Source organism: Mesoplodon mirus (genome assembly GCF_964341445.2).
Source record: "Mesoplodon mirus genome assembly, chromosome: 5".
Classification (NCBI taxonomy): domain Eukaryota; kingdom Metazoa; phylum Chordata; class Mammalia; order Artiodactyla; family Ziphiidae; genus Mesoplodon; species Mesoplodon mirus.
Genome location: NC_138980.1, coordinates 50,823,769 through 50,831,820, shown reverse-complemented (window position 1 = coordinate 50,831,820; position 8,052 = coordinate 50,823,769). Strand labels below are relative to the sequence as shown.

General features: G+C 39.7%; 1 pseudogene across 1 annotated transcript; it reads right to left on the bottom strand.

The window, feature by feature from the left end:
• Positions 1-424: 424 nt before the first annotated feature.
• On the bottom strand, positions 425-869 carry LOC309805443 (large ribosomal subunit protein eL38-like; annotated as a pseudogene). The gene has a single exon. The product of its transcript is annotated as a large ribosomal subunit protein eL38-like (transcript).
• Positions 870-8,052: the final 7,183 nt, after the last annotated feature.

The window sequence follows — 8,052 nt, the reverse complement described above, 5'->3', positions numbered from 1 at the left end:
TATATAAATGGTATCATACCTTATATATCCTTCTGAACTAGCTTTTATTCTCTCAGTATTATATTGTGAAATTAACACATTCTGACACATGCAGTTCCAATTTGTTCTTTTTTTTTTAGCTGCTATAGAACATTAAGTGAATATACTTCAACACATTTTTCAATTTTCCTTGATAAAAATTTAGGTTGTTTCTTTTTTTTTTGCTATAATGAACTTCAATTACAACCTTGTACCTTTCTCCTCCCAAACATATGCAAGTGTTTCCCTTGAGTGTATATCTAGTCTCCAGGCTACCACAGCAAATTACTAAAAACTGGGTGGCTTAAAACAACAGATATTTTCCTCTTACATTTTTGCAGGGCAGAAGCCCCATATCAAGGTGTCAGTCACTTCCTCCAGAAGCTCTAGGGGAGATTTCGTTTCTTGCCTCTTCCATCTTCTGTTGACTGTTGGCACTCGGCCTGGGGATGCTTACTCCAATCTCTGCCTCTGTCTTTACGTGGCCATCTCCTCTGTGTCTCTCCTCTTCTGTCTGTGCCTCCTCTTCTTCTTTTTTTTTTGGAGAATTTTTAAAATTTTAATACAGTTCAAGTCAGTGTGCATGATTCATTTCAGCTCCTTCACTGCCAAACCTGGGGGCAGGGATTGCTTCAGCTTCTCTGCCTTCTCTTTGTCTGTGATGACCAAGGTGTAAAGGTATCTGCTGCATCAAACTTTAAACTTCATATTATCCTTATTTTTCTTTATCTTGACCAACTTGGCGTCCTTTCGCCTGGCTGTGAGCAGAAAGTCCTTGATTTCCTCAATTTTGCGAGGCATGGTGACGAGGCACGGAGAGCGCGGCTGGAACTTTCCATCCAGGCCCGGGGTCCCCAGATATCACCCGGCCGTGGATTACCACGGATTACCTCCCACTCCCCACATAGGGCCCGAGAGACCTGTGCTTGTCTTCTTATAAGGACACTTGTCATTGGATTTTGGATCCATCTAGATAATCCAAGATCTCATTTTGAGATCCTTAACTTCACATGCAAAGACCCTTTTCCCAAATAAAGTCACATTCACAGATTCCAGGTAGACAAGTCTTTTGGGACCATCATTCCCAACCTCAGCACTGCTGAAATTTTGAACCAGATAATTCTTTGGGCATAGGGATAATCTGTGCTTTGTAGGAAGTTTAACAGTATCTCTGGCGTCTATGGACTAGATCAGTAGCATCCCCTCCCTCCTCCCTTGCCTTTGCAACCCCAGATGTGACAACTCAAAATGTCTCCAGGCGTCGCCAAATACCCCCTGGATAGGTGAACTACTCTCCTTGTTGAGAAACACAGATTTAGGGGAAAGTTGCTGACTTATAGGATATGAGCTTTTAAAAACTTTACTAGATATTATCAGTAGTTGTCCAAAGTCATTGTACCAATTTAAACTCTTAGCAGCAGTATATGACAGTTCCCATAGCTCTGCAACATTACTTGTACTTGGTAGTGTCAGACTTTTTTTCTGTCAATTTGATGCTATCTCGTTGTGTTAATTTACATCTTCCTAATTTCCAGTGTGGCTGAGCATCTTTTTATTCATCTATTTTTCATTTGGGTTTCTTGGTCAATGAATTACTTCTTCATACTCTGTCCATTTTTTTTGCTGTTATCATTTTCTTTTTGAGTTAAAGGAGCTCTTTATATATTCAGGAGACTAGTCCTTTTTCAGTTATGTCCAATGCTAATGCTTTCTCATTTGTACATTATCTTTTGTTTATAGTATCTTTTTTTGGTGACAAACTTCTAAATTATAGCATTATCAATTTATCAATTCTTTTTTATGGTTTGCACTCTTAGGGTCTCTTAATGTCTCTTTGAAGTGTAAGGAGGCAGTCATGCTGCTTGAGGAAGACTGTAAAGACTAATCATATCCTAAAGAATTTAGTACTGTGGGAGGTGTCATCACATGTTGGAAAGACACAGAACAGTGTGCAGACTGCAGTCCCAGCATGCCCTAGCCGCAACTCCAAAACTGTGTTTTGGAGAAATAACTCACCTGCTTTGTCTTTCCAAGCGCTTGTCTAAAGGGGAAGGAGATTTGAGTCTCTGCATGACCCTAGTCTATTTAAAAATTTTACACACTTGTGAGTTCTCTAAGAGATGCAACTTACACCTCAGCTGTAGAAATCATCTTAACAGTCTTCTAGACTATTGGTAAAATTACCTGGACTGTAACAAAGGAAAACACACAAAATGGGAAACATATACAGATTATACAAATGAATGATGAAATGTCAGCCTAAAGTGCACACTTTCTCTTTTACTTTCATGTATCTTGAGACAAAGGCTGAGAGTGAACCCAGTTGATATCTTTTGTGATATCAAAAATATGTCAGATATAATTCACGTACATACTTTTTAGCACAAATATTTAAATTGTATTTTTTCCCCTTATAATTAATTCTTAAAATCACCAGTCCACATTAACCTAGTGATAACCACTTGCGGGTGCTTCTGAAGAGTCTATATACCCTATCTTCAGGGACAGTTCACTAAACTTGATTTCCATTTAATCGATACTGTGATTTTTCTTTTTAGCTACATCTTGCCATGCATGATGTTGTCTTTGACCAACTTAAGAATCACCCCAGATCCTCACAAATATTACAAATACCTGAAAATGAATCTTGGACTTCTTTCACAGTTAAAAATCTTTCTTGGGCTTCCCTGGTGGCACAGTGGTTGAGAGTCCGCCTGCCGACGCAGGGGACAAGTGTTCGTGCCCCGGTCCGGGGAGATCCCACATGCCGCGGAGCGGCTGGGCCCGTGAGCTGTGGCCGCTAAGCCTGTGCGTCCAGAGCCTGTGCTCCGCAACGGGAGAGGCCACAACAGTGAGAGGCCTGCGTACTGCAAAAAAAAAAAAAAAAAAAAAAAAACTTTCTTGTTTGGTAAATTCAGTTTAATATTTTCACTTACTACTCACAAAAGTTTCATTTTGTAGCCACCCCCGCAAAAAAAAAAAAAGGCTTTCACTCATCTTAGTCATAACTATACTCATTATAGGCATTACTTTATATTCATTATAATATTATTTTAAGCTAATAATACTGTAACTATTAAAATTCAATGGCCATTAAGTCATAGACTCTTAAACTATTAAACATTTAGTTTATGTACTGGTTAAAGTGGGAAACTTTCATTTGCACAATCGTGGGTGTGAACCGAGAGCCTCAGTTTTCTGATCGTCAGCAGTGACATGCCAGTTTCTCTCTAGTTAGTTTGGGAGTTTGGCTTCATATCACATTAAACAGAGGTGACACTTCTGACTTACTGTGTGACAGATGAACTTTCTGGAGATCATGGCACCTAATAGATCATTTAATGTGAGCAGCTCTGACACATGACCAAACTCCTTAAGCATTAGAGAAACTTCATGCAAGTCAATGTCATGTTGAAGTCTGCTGTCATTTCCAGTGAGTGTCCACAACTGCCATTGGCAGTTTCGAGAATTGTTGCCAGTGATACTGAAGACAGAGGGTCAAGCCACTTTGCTGTAGAGTGGCCCAAATGTATCTCAGGGGAAGACAGTGATACCTAAGAGGAGAAATCAAGGGATGCCAAAAGAGCATTTTTCTTTCCTCTTGATCTTACAGTACAATTGTTAAACTTGTGTTCATACAATTGGCGATTCTAACTAGCAAATAAAATAAAATAAAATAGGATAGCTTACTGGTATTTGAAAAAAAGTACATTCCGTAAAACATTACTGAGTGAACGAACAGCAAGATGACTAGCAAATCATTAGTATGACTGTGTATAGTAATAGACATCTTACCCATTGATTGTCATTTATTTATTTAAATTTTTATGTTATACTGGACTTTAGTTGATTAGCAATGTTGTGTTAGTTTCAGGTGTACAGCAGAGTGATTCAGGTGTGCATGTACCTATATCTATTCTCCTTCAAATTCTTTTCCCATTTAGGTTATTACAGAATAATGGGAGGGCGGAATCAAGCTGGCATACTAGGAGGATGTGGAATTCGCGTCTCCTCACAACTAGGGCACCTATCAGCCACTGGTGGGGTCCACGGATACATAAGGAGAGGGGAGGAACCCCCAGCGACCGGGAAGGACGTGGGGTTTGGGGGGAGTGAAGGGAGAGGAGAAGTGGAGTTGGGACAGGACCTGCATCCCTGAGGGGTGGCTGGGGGAGGGGAGGAGTTCCTACACCCAGTGGGACTCAGCCATGGTTAGGGGTCCAGCGCCACAGGGGAGACTCTGGAGGAGATGGTGGGGGAGGGGTGCGAAGGAACGGAAAGGAATGCGGCCAGTACTTTCCCTTTCCACTTAGGCACCAGGGAGCCTTTTGGGCCCCCAGGCCTAATCCTCTGCCCTCGGAGCCTCCCTCCTGCAGTGAAGAACCCAAGCCCCGCCCCTACACCCCCACCCAGGGCCCTACTTTTACACTCGGAGACCCCCTCCAATGTGCTGGGCCTAAACCCCACCCACACACCCTCACTCAGGGCCCTACCTCCAAATTCCGGAACTCCACACTCCAGAGACCCTCCTTCCGACATGCTGCCTCTCCCCTTCCCTGCGGATCCTAAGCAGAGGCCCTGCCCCATGCTTGAATGTCGCCCTGCCTAGGCCCCGCACCCAGGGTCTTTTCCACCTATGTGGGTCCTGGGCCTAGGCCCCCACCTGCCTAAGTCCTGCCCCACCCTAAACCCCGCCCCTGCCTAAGTTCCATCCCTGCCTAAACTCCACCCGCATAGCCAAGGCTTTTTTTCTTTTCTTTTTTCCTCTTTTAGATTGGGGTTCTGTTTTACCTTGTTGATTCATTGTTGATTCTTTTATATTTTTATTTCTCCTAATCTTTATTTTTCTAATTTTATTTTATTCTTTATACTTTGTTATTGTTCTCGCCTTTTGGCTTGTCCCGCCACCCCCACCCCGTTTTATTTTTTTTCTGTTGTGGTTTTATTTTACCTTATTGCAGTTGTTTCAATTATACTTTTATTTTTCCTAATATATTTTTTATCTTTCTAATTTTATTTTGTTTTTTATTATTTGATATTGTACTGCTCCCTTCTTTCTTTCTTTCTTTTATTTTTATTTATTTATTTTTTTACCACACCACGAAGCTTGTGGGATCTTGGTTCCCAGGCCAGAGGTCAGGCCCAGCTCCTGTGGTGGGAGCTCCAAATTCAAACCACTGGACTAACAGAGAACCTCAGACCCCAGGGAATATCAATCAGAGCGAGGCCTCCCGGAGGCCTTCATCTCAGCACCAAGACCCAGCTCTATCCAACTGCCTGAAAACTCTAGTACTGGATGTCTCAGGCCAAATAACCAGTAAGACAGGAATACAGCACCATCCATCAAAAATAAATAAATAAATAAATAAATGAAAAAAAAAATGTTACAGACAAAGGAGCAAGGTAAAAACCTACAAGACCAAATAAATGAAGAAGAAACAGGCAACCTACTTGAAAAAGAATTCAGAGTAGTGATAGTAAAGATGACCCAAAAGCTCAGAAACAGAATGGAGAAAATACAAGAAACATTTAACAAGGATCTAGAAGAACTAAAGAGCAAACAAACAGTGATGAACAACACAGTTACTGAAATTAAAAATACTCTCAAAGGAATCAATAGCAGAAAAACTGAGGCAGAAGAATGGATAAGTGAGCTGGAAGATAAAATGGTGGAAATAACTGCCAGGGAGCAGAATACAGAAAAAAGAATGAAAAGAATTGACGACAGTCTCAGAGACCTCTGTGACAACATTAAATGCACCAACATTCAAATTATAGGTGTCCTAGAAGAAGAAGAGAAAAAGAAAGGGTCTGAGAAAATATTTGAAGAGATTATAGTTGAAAACTTCCCTAATGTGGGAAAGGAAATAGTCAAGTCCAGGAAGCACAGAGAGTACCATACAGGATAACCCCAAAGAGAAACATGCTGAGACACATATTAATCAAACTGTCAAAAATTAAATACAAAGAAAAAATATTAAAAGCAGCAAGGGAAAAACAACACATGACATACAAGAGAATACCCAAAAGGTAAAGACCTGATTTTTCAGAGAAACTCTGCAAGCCAGAAGGGAGTGGCAGGACATATTTAAGGTGATGAAAGGGAAAAACCTACAACCAAGATTACTCAACCCAGCAAGGATCTCATTCAGATTCAACAGAGAAATTAAAACCTTTACAGATAAACAAAAGTTAAGAGAATTCAGCACCACCAAACCAGCTTTACAATAAATGCTAAAGGAACTTGTCTAGGCAGGAAACACAAGAGAAGGAAAAGACCTACAAAAACAAACCCAAAACAATTAAGAAAATGGTAATAGGAACATACATCTCAATAAGTACCTTAAATGTAAATGGATTAAATGCTCCCACCAAAAGATATAGACTGGCTGAATTGTTACAAAAACAAGACCTGTACATAGGCTGTCTACAAGAGACCCACTTCAGACCTAGGGACACATACAGACTGAAAGTGAGGGGATGGAAAAAGATATTCCATGCAAATGGAAACCAAAAGAAAGCTGGAGTAGCAATTCTCATATCAGAAAAAATAGACTTTAAAATAAAGACTACTAGAAGAGACAAAGAAGGACACTGCATAATGATCAAGGGATCAATCCAAGAAGAAAATATAACAATTGTAAATATTTATGCACCCAAAATAGGAGCACCTCAATACATATGGCAAATGCTAACAGCCATAAAAGGGGAAATTGACAGTAACACAATAAGAGTAGGGGACTAACACCCCACTTTCACCAATGGAAAGATCAACCAAAATGAAAATAAATAAGGAAACATAGCTTCAAATGATACATTAAACAAGATGGACTTAATTGATATTTATAGTACATTCCACCCAAAAACAAAACATTTTCTTCTCAAATGCTCATGGAACGTTCTCCAGGATAGACCATATCTTGGGTCACAAATCAAGCTTTGGTAAATTTAAGGTAATTGAAATCGTATCAAGTATCTTTTCTGACCACAACACTGTGAGACTAGATATCAATTACAGGAAAAAACTGTAAAAATTACAAACACATGGAGGCTAAACAATACGTTACTACATAACCAAGAGATCACTGAAGAAATCAAAGAGGAAATCAAAAACTACCTAGAAACGAATGAAAACACGACCCGAAACCTATGGGGGGCAGCAAAAGCAGTTCTAAGAGGGAAGTTTATAGCAATACAATCCTACCTCAAGAAACAAGAAACATCTCAAATAAACAACCTAACCTTACATCTAAAGCAATCAGAGAAAGAAGAACAAAATAACCCCAAAGACAGCAGAAGGAAAGAAATCATAAAGATCAGATCAGAAATAAATGAAAAAGAAATGAAGGAAACGATAGCACAGATCAATAAAACTAAAAGCTTGTTCTTTGAGATGAAAAACAAAATTGATAAACCATTAGCCAGACTCATCAAGAAAAAAGGGAGAAGACTCAAATCAACAGAATTAGAAATGAAAAAGGAGATGTAACAACTGACACTGCAGAAATACAAAGCATCATGAGCGATTACTACAAGCAACTATATACCAATAAAATGGACAACCTGGAAGAAGTGGACAAATTCTTAGAAAAGGACTACCTTCCAAGACTGAACCAGGAAGAAATAGAAAACATAAACAGAGAAATCACAAACACTGAAATTGAAGCTGTGATTAAAAATCTTCCAACAAACAAAAGCCCAGGACCAGATGGCTTCACAGGCAAATTCTATCAAACATTTAGAGAAGAGCTAACACCTATCCTTCTCAAACTCTTCCAGAATATAACAGAGGGAGGAACAGTCACAAACTCATTCTACAAGGCCACCATCACCCTGGTTCCAAAACCAGACAAAGATGTCACAAAAAAGAAAACTACAGGCCAGTATCTCTGATGATCATAGATGCAAAAATCCTCAACAAAATACTAGCAAACAGAATCCAACAGCACACTAAAAGGATCATACACCATGATCAAGTGGGGTTTATCCTAGAAATGCACAGATTCTTCAATATACGCAAATCAATCAATGTGA